Consider the following 13,961-nt stretch of genomic DNA (forward strand, 5'->3'; position numbering starts at 1 on the left):
TCTGTTCCGCAATAACATGTACTAGTTTGAGCGGTTTGTGTGAGCACAAGAAATGTTACTTAAGGGTGTGAAGACTGGCGCAAATAGAAACGTCTAATGCCGGTAATCTGACCTAGTTTCGAATGAGGTGTAACAGAAGTGTTAGACACCACCATCGATCCCAGAAAATACACACACAGCTTGCTACCGTCGGTAATTAGACACTAGTGTACAGTCAGTACATACAGCTGCGGTCAATACCCACAGCACAGTGTACAGACGATACAGCGATGGACATCTCATGTCCAGCTAAAGATAACAAGGTATCACGTTTCATTACTGTCTGCATTTTGTAGCGACAAGAGAAAAACTTCACTTGCAAGCAACGGAAAGTTAACTTTTTCAGAGCGCGGCACGCGGTTTGGGCGAGTCTTCAATGCCTTTAATCATGGAGGTAAAACTTCCATAACAACTCCCTGCCCTAATGGGGAGAACAAATTTGCTTCAATGATCAGATTAAAGTTGCAAAACTGTACACCGAATCAGTTAAAACGTTAATCCAGAAGCTGTAAAAGGCATGCATTCATATATACCAAGTGATATACAAAGAGACATGCAGAGAAGCGCAAGGAAGTCAGTCATAACATTCTATAAGGATCGCGTGTACGGTAGAGTTTGTCACGTAGATAATCTTTTATTAAATCCATAGCACGAGTCACTGGAATGTACGTTCAAAATCTAAAACCCAAACACTGCCAAGACTGGAAATTCCCGCGTTAATGAGATCATTAAATCCACTCGTTAGAAGATGGACGATGAACTCCATTAGTCGTCAACTGTATCACGTGATCATGCCGTGTCATCGTATATAGCACTGCTCACCGCGCATACTTGTGTTTTGGTACGAAAACGTATTAAGGAAGAGATAAACATAGTTCTTGAAGAAAAAAAAAATATTTAAATTTAAAATATGAAAGGACAAACAAGAAATAAATCTATCTTTATTACGGCATCTGTGTATATCCTATAGCCTGTAATATATCCATTTGTATATTTCACGAGGACATATCTTTCGCTGCGGAAGAAGGGGCTGGTGGTGGTAGGGGGGGGGGTTAGGTGGATTTAGGCGGTGGACTGGTGGTAGGCGTGAAATATGAATTTGCTTGTTCATGCTCTGCGTTGCGTTATGAAAGGGAAGGGATTAGATTGAGGGAGAAGTTAATTTTTCCAATTTGCGGCAAAATATGCTAGAAATTCAAATAATGGTCACACCACATGTTCATCCCTCAGTCACCACTTTGAGCTACCGTTTTAAAAGCATTTCCGGTCACAGTGAGTAATTCAATTGCATAATTTGACTCACCTCAATGGCAAGGACTAAGTCAGAGGATGAGACCCCCTAATTAAGGACTGTTTTACTTTTGATATCTTTACGAAATATTACCGATTCTTTATGGCCTACATATTCTTTGTAACCGCTGGACAAATCACCAATAGATTAGCGGAGTACTAGGTACATTTAAGTGGTGAACATCGGTAAAATTATCGTTTTAAGTAGCCAATATTTTCTCGACATAAGTTACACATTTTCAGATTTATGTTTAACAACATTTGCCAACTACCTATAGAGGGGGGGGGGGTACTTTACAGACAATGCTAAGGTAAACAACATTCGTTAGTAAAATTTAAAGAGATATGTATTACTATATATAGTAAATAAATGAAATGATTATGGCCTACCTTTTTAAAGAGAGATTGCGAAAGGAAACTCAAGTTAACAAACCCAATTAGCTTCACATGTTAAGAGTAGCACAATTCTACACTGAAAGTTCCTGGTGCAAATAAGAATGTTTGCACAGCACAAATCCATGTTGATCGAAACTTTTCAAAACGGCAAAAAAATGAAGGTCTCGATAATCATAACAGTAATAATAATGGCAGCATTTAACGGAATATTTCTTCTGACACCTTCGATCTCATTTCTGTAACTCATTCTTTCCTCTCTCTCTCTCTCTCTTTTTTTTTGGTCTCTTTTACTCTTTTTTTTGTTGGGCAGTTGGCTATTTTTCTCCCTGTTTCGTAGTGGTAAAAAACAACTTCATGGTTACAAAAACATCAGGTCAAACCGACAACTCTTTCGAAGCTAAAAATCCAGGTAATCGAGCAGTCAGGTTTCAAGCGATTTGGAGCCTGATTAACTTTATTGGCAGGTGGAGCATGATGTAGGCGAGACAGATACAACAATAGAGGCGTATATGATAGCTGTCATCAACCAATAGAAACACGCAATAGAAACCAAACTTTAGGGATTAAAGTGATGTATTATTTGATCTTGATTAAGTTGAGCTTGTTCTGTTTGTAAGCAAATACAAGTTCAAAAGCTCAGTGATTAGGCTTGTCAGTGTTTTTTTATTTCGTTGGGAGATCATGGCTTCGTTTATAGTTTATTACTGAACCTGGTGTGGGGTAGGTGGGGGGGGGGGAGGGTTTACTTTGGTCAGTTATTAAAGATGTGCAACCTCTCTATAGTGTGAAAGAGCATCGCTCGGTAATTAAATTTGACGTTTCATACGCCCGGGAGGAACCAATTAAAGCAGGAATTAAGGTTGGAATTCCCCTTTAATCTATGACATGGTAACTTTTATTGGCAGTATCCATAAATCTTGATGCAACAGACATCAAGGGGTTGGGGTGGGGGGGGGGGAGGTTTTGATTATTCAGTGAAATGATGAAATAACTCCACCCTTTGATATTTCTGTAACCCAACTTAAGAAATTAAACTATAGAAATACTGAACTATGTCAATCGACCTAATATTGCTCACGTTTGTTCTTGATTTGAATTAAGGGTTAGATATTTTTGTTTGTTATCGTAAATTGATATGCATTCCATAAGCTGAGAGAAATCCTGCTTCCTTTTTTTTTTAATTTCTGGTTATTTCTTTTCAACTGTGATAGTTTCGTCAATAATGATACTGTTTTAACTTTTTTACATGGATAGGATAACACACTGGTATTTTGTGACCAGTTGCAACGTAGGCCTACTTGATTACTGCTGTTCAGAGCATCTGCTCAGAAACGGTACCCAATATCCAACTCGGCGGCTGTTATGCCTCTTTTGCAGTTATGTTGTGAGTAAACATTTTCCAAACATATATATATATTCACCAAATTTGCTCAATTTGACACCTAAGTGCCCGGATGACACTGTATATAGCAAACACGTTAAACAGCTCTTAAGAGTTCGTAATATATACATAAGAAATATCTCAGCTTTACAGTTATAACAATGATACAAGGATAACAAGTCATTTGTTTTCTCAGGCATAAACAAGCATTTTTTTCGTTTAACTTTCTTTTATATTTTTATTTTATTTTTCTCTACGGCCCGGGCTTTATAATTAAGTTCAGGAATTTTATGACAAATTTTTGTGCTGGAGTTAATGAATTTCCAAGGGCTGCAAAAGACCCCAGTGGTGTAGGAACAGTTTCGAATGAGGTGGCCCGCTAAGGGAATCCCTGAATAGTAATGCTCGGCGCCCCCCCCCCCCCCCCCTCTGCCAGACCCAAAAAAACCCATTCAGGTACCTTTATCATGGCTTAACATAAACGCATCCATCAGAAATAGTTACATATATAATAGCTTTAAGCATAAAAAATGGAAATTTCAGCAGTTCATCTATAAACAACTATGTTATCGATCCCCCCCCCCCCCTTCCTTCGCTCGCTCACTCCCTTCCTCCCCCATCTGTGCAAACCGATTCACCACAAGTGTCTAAAAAGCGTTGATTTGATGGTAGACTGGAAACTAGACCGATATAAAGTAAAATTATTCAGCTATAGTCGGTCCTAGTTCTTCAATTTCTTATCGTGGCCATGGAGGCCTATATAGCTTTAAGTGATCTACATGCGCGACCTTTCTCTCCATATGATCTAATCCACACGAATATACGCAGTGGTTTCGTTTATCGTTGACTGTGTTGTAGGGTTTCCTATTAACGTCATCAACTCTTAGGGACTTAATCCTTTTCGCTGGCTTAGTCACTTGAAGTAAAGTGGAAGAATTTTATTGACATTGTGATCATACATGGACGGGACGAACAGAATCAACCAGACCCAATAAAACAAATCCAAAGGAAGAATAAAAAAGTAGAGAAAAAAGGGTTTACTGAAATTTTAGACTGACTGACTAATACGAGTTTTAGTGATTCATTATGCATGTATCGACTCCCCCCCCCCCCCCTCCAACCATGGTCACGTGTATAATTTATTCATTTGATCAGGAAGCTCCAACAAAGCTCCCTACTTTCTTGAAAGTCCACAATGCTCTCTATAGGCAGGCCAGATATGGGAGAGAACTCTGGAATTTGACAACTTCTTTACTTCTATCTTATTTCAATGACGTAACGTACCAATAGTGGGGATATCCCTCCCCTGGCCCCCTTCCCTCCCCCTCTCCCACCACATACAAAACAATGCAATAGCATAGAATCATTATACAAAGTGTCAGGTGATCACTGAATCTCGTGTACAGCCAACGACGCTATATACATTTGCCTTCGAAATGGCGGCCAATGTGCATATATTTGCATAGGCCTACATAATTAGCATAAGATAGCACAAAACCTAGAAATTTCTCATCTATCTGTCAATGTATAGCTTGTGTTTAAGATGACTAATGCCCCTAAATTCCAAAATTAATGCGATGAATAAACCCCATACAGGCTTAGTTCCTAACCCCTAGCCCTAAGCCGTGTCCTATATTTCTCATACGTAAATCCGAGCGGAGGGAGTTTACTTCGAAAGAACTTTTTAGAGGGATGGTTCATGAGAGCGGGGGTGGGGGGGGGGGTCAGCTGTGTCACGTGAGGGATGTGGTGTAGGTATTTGGTATTCGTTTAACCAGGGAGCTGCTACTCTGTTAGAGTGCCAGCTCACTGGTATAACAGTGGAGTAATTATATAGAGTAACATTTGGTACAATTCAATTAGCGGATAAGAGGTGTATATAGGGTTGGGTGGAGAGGCTAGATTCTCGACTGACATAGCGACGGCACAGAACTTGTGTGTTTTTGGTTTGCGTGACTCCATGTTTTAAGAGTGTCCATTTTAACTAAGGATAGTGTAGATTCTTTTGATTGGGGGGGGGGGGTGAAATATGCCAGTTACACCGAGCATAAACAAATTTATGTTATTGATAAAGTCAATTAATGTCATAGTCTATTACTTAATGTCACCAAATTTGATATATATTTAAAAGGAAGAAACTTGTAATCAACCAGTTTTTTCTTAAATTTTTTTAATAATACATTACATGGTCTGGTCGGAACCTCCAGAAGAATTGCCTCTCTTTGAAGCAAATTTTAGCACGCGTTTCAAATTGGGGGAAGTATAGCGACCTTTAATTATGATTTTTTTTTTGTCATTTCATATCTTTATATATGTATTATGATGAATTGTTTTGCTGCCATTGAAAGCCAAGTTTGCTTCTTAATGTAATTGTCCAGGTTTCCTCAAAGTTTAGTACACAAAACTTGTCGCCGTCTTATGCAACAATTTTCAGAATCCTGACGTCACTGGTTCGAATCCTGTCTAGCTCCATATTTTCTTTACTCGTTTTTAATTGTTTGTAATTTCCAAGTCAGTTTTTCAATGTTGAATTATAAAGTCTCATAAACTTAATCCTATTAAAAGTTAGTTAAAATAAATGTTCTTATAAGTGCCGTTTTACTAAACCCAAATTATTCCTTACTGATTGAAGACGGTTACTGGCAAATTAAACCCATGCAATGCCGGTGTTAGAAGCGGTAGCGGTCAAATGCTTGTTGAAGTCTGATCCTTAATAATAATAATAATAATAATAAATGCAAATTTATATAGCGCCAATATCCATAGGAAAACCAATGCTCAGTGGCGCTAGTGCTCAGGGAAGGCAGTCAAAAAATAGATAAGTTTTAAGTCTGTTTTTTGGGTGCCGACTTGATGTGCAGTGGAAGTGAGTTCCAAAGAGTAGGAGCGGCATTAGAGAACGTTCTTTGACCAAATGTTTTGATAAGTCTTGTCTTTCGGTGGCATACAGAGGTACATTTCTCGGACTAGCCGGAGGGTTGCCAAAAGATAAATCAAACTCTTAGTGCCACATGGAATTAAGCTTTCTTCACTCGAACTCAATAACTTACATATGCTTTAAATTCTACTTTGCTTACGGGTGATATGCAACGCAATTGTCGGCTACAATTTTGGTATATGATTGAAGGTATACTGAGAGAATTTTTCTTTGCTTATTTTATTTTATTTTAATTGTAGTGTAATGTTGTGAATCATCCTTCATGGGTATGGTAAGAATGACGACCCAGTTCTAAATTTCGTTGGTTTATAGAAAGTGCATCAGTATTGTAATGGTAAATATATAAATTTTAACGATTATAAATTTTAAAAAAAAGGAGAAAAGAAAAAGGTTATTCACTTATCATATACGCTAAAAAACGGCCTTATAATCGAAACGCTATCTTGAAGAAGAAAAAAAAAAATTAGACGCAATTCATTACCTGTCAAGCGTATAGGTCCGATAGTGTTCCATTTTCTTGTTCGCAAACCCATTAGTTTGCAGAGATGTAACGATACATACTGAGTAAATTCTGGCAAAGTAAATTAGTATATAATCTATATGTTATGAACACGAAATATAAATGCAAAATAGGCCTACGTGAAGTACAAACCAGCCGCACTCCCTTCAAAGAACTTACCCTTCTCTTTTCAGCTATATAAAGTACACTGTCAAAAAGATTCCGAGTTGAAGGTTTTCGCAAAACGGCTTGGAGCTGATATATAGCAATGAATCCTGCACATGTGAAACTTTTCACATCGTTTACCAACAGTTCAAAGAACCTTTAAACATAACAGGATGCATTTATGTATAAGCACATTGCACTGTCTATATGTAGGATCGAACTTGTAAAATGATGATATTAGAAGGATATTTACTTTTTTTGGATCGAGTCGGTTTCTCTTGAAGTGACCAAGACCCTCAAATAGTCGTTTAGATCTCTGATTACGTGAGTCACGGAATTAATTTTCGCTAGATTTCAAGCGTTATTTTTTTTCTTTTTTTTTTATGGTGATGAAAGCATTTCCCGATACGCGTAATTAATCCGAATTTTATGACCTGGAAAACCTCTCCGCTTTCTAAAGAAGCAACCTAGTCCATTCTTCGCGGTGGTTTCTGCAATTAGGTGAAGTGAAAATAACAAACCTTGCTTTCTCGAAAAAAAGAAGGTGGGGGGGGGGGGCGAAAAGAAGAAGAAGAGTTTACTAGAGGAATGACTAACAACTGAATATATATTCAGCTTCAGGATACTCGCCCACTCTATGCTGAAAGAATGATTGGTGCGCGGAATATACAAAACCCGATACTTTTATGTAACTTGGTACTTTATTTTAAGCTTTTATTGTTTACATTTAGTTACTGTTATACAGAAATACTTTTACAAGCCACCAGTAGCCCTCAATAATATTTTCAACAACCTACAGACATATTAAAGGCCACTAGTGGTCAAACCACCATGTTCAATGTCAGGAGTTTATAATGAGTTTAAAGGTCAAATCTATATAGTTCCCACAAGAAGGTACTGTTCCTGTAATATGATTTTTGGAACCTTTCAGCCATTTTGATCATCAGAAAGTTTGGCGCAATAATGATGATGGATCAACTAAAATGTTAAATTAATAGCTCCTGTTTATATATGTATATATTTGAGTTGGTTAGCATCATGTTTGATCTCGAGAGTTAGGCAAATATGTCACCCAAACAGAACTAGTATTGTTCGATACATGTGGTGACAAACGCCTACAGTGGAATTACGACCTTCCTTACCGGTTTCGAACCTATGGACATACAATCAGCGTTCATAGCCTAGTGGTTAGGGTGTCCGTATATAAAGCGGGAGGCCCGGGTTCGAATCCCGGTGGAGGCTGAAGTTTTTTTAACTGTTCTGGATTTTCCAACTCAGTACGATTTCAATTATTATATATAGACGAAGTTTTTTTTAACTGTTCTGGATTTCCAACTCATAAAGATTTCAATATATATATATATATATATATATATATATATCCCATGCCATGCAACCGTTTCTTCATCCAGGGTATCATGATAAAAACAACAACAACAACAGAAAGTGCGGTGGTTCTGAATGGACATGCGAGTTGTAGACTTAGCGTGTTGTTATAACGGGACATCTCGACAATATTGTTGACTTTCGTTGCTAAATAATCCAGTTGCCGCGTTTCAAATATACTTGTCTATAACACTTCAAAAACGTCATTGTTGTCGAGATGACAAATATAAGCGATAATATAACGATCAACGATAATATTATACCTTTGGTGAAAATGCTCAAATGGTCGAGTTGCTGCATCGCATGTGGCTCGACAACACGTCTAATATCGTATTTTTGTCACGTTGGATGTCTTTACTGACGCAGTAAGCCTATAGCTCGTAAGTCCCCTTAGAACCACCGTATAACAAAGTGACTTGAGAACGGATTACTATATCGTAAGCTGTCATTTTTCTGAAGAAACAAAAACTCAAATATTCAATTTACTACGGAAACATCAAACAGACTGCACATGGGACGACTTGTTTATAAATCACTAAAAATTTCAAATTTACCGTGTTGACGAAATGTATACTAGTCGTGCCAACTGACGGTCAAAAGAAGGTTGAAAATTAACGTCTTTTGCAAACTTGCTAGAATTTTGACAAAATGTCAAACAATAAGCATGTGACGTATAATCGTTTTAGAAATTAAAAACTAAAAGGAGTCATTCCCAGACATGACGCAGTGTCAATCTTAATTATACATTTATATGCTTCATGCATTTTTATGCATTATGGGGAATCGACTTTATAAAGTAACTAAGCTTTCTGATAAAGTTTTAAGATCAATATTTAACTTTCTGACACTTTTTTTCTTAGGGTGAGCCGGGGGGGGGGGGGGGGAGGGGGAGGTGAGTACCGATGATGTATTATTTGTCGTCATGGTAACAGTAGCAGTCATGCAATATTCTGCGAATGACAGCCGAACGTCATGTATTGGCAAATTTAAATAGGCCTACATATAGGCCTGCAGTATTTTATCATTGACGAGATGCTCTCTATATACGGAGGAAAGAATGCCCGAAAGTCATGCGAAAGTCATGCGAAACTTAACATGAAGTTATAGGGGTGTATCCAGAATCGCTATAGGTGTAGAGTTGAAACTGGCCGTGGTAGGTTACATTGCAAAACAATTATTGCTGACGATAACCTATGTTTTCATTATATCGAAAAGGTGGGGTGTATGGGCGGGCTGGAAGGAACGCAGTACTTTTATAGTTTGTTGAGAAGGTGATGAGTCTCTCGGGGTGGGGGGGGGGGGCGGGCGGAAGATCTTATTATGATTTTAACTTGCTGGAATATGTTTTGAAGGAATTTTACAAACCCGCAGTGCGAATTTTGAAGGGACTGATTGCATCTGCATATGGAATTAACTCAACAAGCCATGCAAGTTTGAGCAATTATTGAAAATCCCTAGGGTAGGATTTACTCTGCCGACACTCAGGGAATCCGCTCATCGATCAATTACATTGTATGTTACTCCCTCGCAAGTTAATCCCTCAAAGTAATATTGCATATCCCATAATACCTCTCCGAAGTTACTGCCTGGCTGATTGAACCCTCTTCCACCCCCTGTATACGGCTGCATCCATCTTTGGCTTTGTCAAGTGTTATCCCTAGACGAGGGGTTAGCGTGGGAGGTACGGTGGAGACCAGAGGGCTTAGCTTTGCCCCTGGCCCTCTATTCCATGTTTTCCCCGTATGATATACTTTTTTTATCCAATAGCTTGCTCCACTACGGAAGCTTAAAAGTGCCATAAACATTAGAAAACTTTGCCCCAATAAGTCAGTAAATTGTTTAGATAACAAGATAATTTCTTATAAAAAAATCAGAAATATGTTGGATTGCTCTGTTGCTTTAAGCTGAGCAATTGAACTTTTTTTTCTGCAAAATTTTTAATTGACAACTTATCGTATCTCGTCAACTCAACATGTTTCTGCAAAATGTTCAATTGGTCACTTCATTCCAACTGAGCAATTGAAAAAATTCTTTGACATTTATCTATTATATTATCAGTAAAATTTCACATACCTGAAGGCTTAATGTCTCTATTTCTTCTCCTCGTTGCCCCATTTTGGCGTCGGCTAAAATGTGTACGACCTCTGCAGGTCAGAAGAAATAGTACGGTATCGTTCTGGCCTTCTTCCACCATGTTGCTTTCCATTCATATTTACCGTACTTTACTATACGCATGAATCATCTACCACGCATACACGAAGTTGTCTATTAAACATTTTGCAGAAAATTGTTCAATTGCTCAGATGGAATAAAGTGAACAATTGAACATTTTACTGAAAGATGTTGAATTGACGAGGAACGATAAATTGTTAATCCAACATTTTCTGAATTTGATAAGATATTATCTTGTTATCTAAACAATTTGCTGAGAAATGTCAACTTATGGTGCAAAGTTTTTCTTATGTTGATGGCACTTTAAATCTTCCGTACTCTACTGATCCAAGTAAAATGAAACCATATTGCTAAGCTCTTATTTCTCACATTTATGGATTGAAATTCTACTGTTTATTTTAAAGCTATATCACTTTTAAATCGATCCAATGGTTGTGGGGTTGATGGGGGAAGGTGGGGGGGGGGGGGTGGGGGGGCGGAGAGAGATCAATCACAACTAATTTCTCGTTCGTATATACATGTGCGGGAGCGTCGCTATTCTCACCTTTGCACACTTCTTCGGTATATGCTTTATACTGTTAGCCTTTCTCGCCAAGTCGTGAAAGTTTAATTTACGGTTAAATTATATAGACTAATATCTTTAGAAACCGAGGAATTAATTTACTTTGTGATTTTGCTTTGCATAACGATGTTATGATATACGCATATTCTTTCGTCGGGACGTTAAAAGTCAAGCACCTTGGAATGACATTTTTACAATCGATCAAGTTTAATTAAACGTGAATGTAACTTCAGAGATTTAAAAAAAATGTCATCCCTTGATATCGAGCATTTACCATAAATATGCCTTAATTATATTATATGAGGTTTTCACAAACATATTTACATAATCTTTTATACTAATCTACGCAAAATGTAGATTAATCTCACTATGCTCCAGCTTTTTAATAATATAATAACAGCTCACTGTTATATCTTCCCCGAAATATGAAAGTGCTATCGGTCATATGCTTGATAATATATAAAAAATAATATACTGAACAAAGAAAAACCATTACTGTGTGCCTAACAGAATGCAGGTACAAGTTGATAGGTGTGTATGGTTAAAAGTGTTAAAGCTAAAAAAAAAAGGGGGGCGGCCCAGTTACCCAGCCTGACAACGGTTTTAATGAAGACATGTGGCTTAGATGAAATGTCTATATACCTTCCCATGAAAACAAGCGGAAAAGAGATAAATAAGCTAGAATGTTGTTCGCTGGCAATATATCGCTTGCATAGGCCTCAACATTATATTACGGAGGTGACCTTTTAAACTCCTTATTTGTCAATGATGTAATAATTATTATGTAATAATAATGATGTAAAATTAATAATAATAATAATGATGATGATAATGATGATAATAATAATAATAATAATAATATATATGTATGTATATACACTATATATATGCCTATATATGCCTTTATATATGCATATAGATATAAATACATGCCTATATATATGTCTATATATGCATATATATAGTCATATATGCCTATATATGCCTATATACATGCCTATAAATAGGTATATATATAGGCATATGAGGCATATATATATAGACATGTATAGGCATATATATAGGCATATATATGTACTTCCCAGAATAGATTCGGTGGAAAGTGAATGGAATATAGTTTTTGAAACGCAACTATACCTGCTTTTGATAGCAAAGTTTCACCTGGAAACGGCAGAATTATATTGCTTATATAGCACAAGAATAAAAGTTTACATAGAAAACACTCACCGTGTTCCTCTGAAAGAGTCGTTGGTTCCTTCACATCTGAGAAAACCCCCGTAATGCATAAAAGCCGAGACGAACATCATTTTATATTTATCTATGTTGATAGCAATATGATATAAACAAACAAGAAGCAAAACATTGTTTCAGCTTCCGTGTTTGTCGGTGTATATTTTCGTCTGTCTGTCTGTCGTTCCTTGTCACATAACCTATCCGGCGAAATTTAATCCTCAAGCCAGCAGAATGATGATTTCATTCGCGAAATGTATCTCCGGGCTGATGTGGGGTCCTTGTAAACTACTCAATCTAAGCTACTCTTTGAGACTCCTTTCATGACGTCATATCCGCTTAACATGTCATAACAAGATTGTCGAGTGAGTATAAAGGATTTTTACTTTCTGGTGCGCGGCGGACACATAAAGCCTTCACAACAAAATCACAAACGTTTTTTATTTCGACTCCATATAGTTCTAGTCTTAGAAAAACACCGAGGTAACATTTTAAGGTACTGTTTGAACACAATAGACATAACAATGTATGTGTATTTATTTCACGTTTGAGTGACAATATGCTGACGGGATTACAATATATCTCCATTCGACAGATGTAACTAATTCGGTGATAAAAAATATTTTTAGTTTAATAAGTCGTAAAAACCAAGGTATGAAAAGTCGTAATATCTCACTATGAGCACGGCCTGCACGACGATTCCTATCAATATTTGTGACAGGATCGTAAATATCATCCAAATACAAGTGGCCGTTAAAGTTGATTTAAACGGTAAACATAAAGCTCATAGTGTTCACCAGATAATATACATCATATATATGCAGATGCATCAGAGAATCTCACCTATCGAAGACCCAGGCACCTATATTGTGTGGTAACTATGGGGTGCTCCGCTATATAATTTCTAGGGTTATGCTACCGGTATGAAAGGTGTAACAAGGTGAGTATCAGTAGCTTATAATCAGTACACGGGCTATATTAACATTATCGCTATTTGCAGTAGAGGCCCATATGAAAATTATATATGTATTAGGTACATTGCTTGCACCTCTGAGGTGAAATAGAGAGTAGAGTGGGGAGATGGGGGAGGGGGGGGGGCAGGTCGCTGGAGAGAGAAAGAAGGAGGCAAAATATAAAAGGAAAGAGGAGAGGTCAGGGTGGACATTTGCTAACAGTTCAGTGATCCAACAGGCCGACGCCACGGGGGGGGGGGGTGGAGAAAAAAGGGGCGCAATTAGTTCTTCGGAGAAATTTAACCAGCATCTTGCAGCGACCACTTGCTCCGGACATAGGGACACCGTTTGCGAGACGTATAATACGAAACTGTTATCTGCTCCTGACGGGGGGGGGGGGGGGTGGTGAGTTAATTTTCTGCAACGATCCTTACGTCCATCGTTTTTAATTAAGAAGATACCATATATAAGCCTTTTGTATGTGTGTGTGTGTGTGTGTGTGTGTGTGTGTGTGTGGCTGTGCGTAAATTAAGTGATATGTGCACCTAAAACTAAACCAAAGGGGTGGGAGGGGAGGGGAGGGGGGGGGGTAAGGATTGGGTTGTGCATGCCTTTTGGTCGCTATAGCCTGTTGAATCATGCACGGCGTCACAACTGCGATGCACTGCAGTTTTTCAGTAACATCATAGCTTGATCGAGTTAAGTCACATTCCCTGCGCAATCATCGTAAAAGTTTTTTGCTGACTTAGCACAGTATGTGCGTAGATAGGTATATAACCCCCCCCCCCTCCCCCACGATATAATTTGGACCGTCGGGTCTATGATGTGCTTGCGATTGATCCAGAGTGCTGCTAACCAGAGCGATCGAACTAGTTTCAACAGACACTGACATTTGATAACCTTATACTAAATGCTTACCTAACTTCGCATACATTGTATATTTAGGTGAA

The 13,961-nt window shown here is 37.9% G+C and overlaps 1 protein-coding gene across 3 annotated transcripts in view; it reads right to left on the reverse strand.

Annotated features, from left to right (window-relative positions):
* LOC139973200 (R-spondin-2-like) overlaps positions 1-12,348 on the reverse strand; it is a 40,586-nt gene extending 28,238 nt beyond the window's left edge. The window contains exon 1 of one of the 3 annotated variants that reach the window (XM_071979703.1): positions 12,056-12,348. The gene's annotated coding sequence lies outside the window, so the exon portion shown is untranslated. Of the gene's footprint in view, positions 1-1,719; positions 2,180-6,723; positions 6,749-12,055 lie in introns of those variants that run through there. The other 2 variants (XM_071979706.1, XM_071979704.1) reach the window with 2 other exon arrangements.
* Between the last annotated feature and the right edge of the window lie 1,613 nt (positions 12,349-13,961).

The sequence above is a fragment of the Apostichopus japonicus genome, chromosome 9, assembly GCF_037975245.1.
Source record: "Apostichopus japonicus isolate 1M-3 chromosome 9, ASM3797524v1, whole genome shotgun sequence".
NCBI lineage: Eukaryota > Metazoa > Echinodermata > Holothuroidea > Aspidochirotida > Stichopodidae > Apostichopus > Apostichopus japonicus.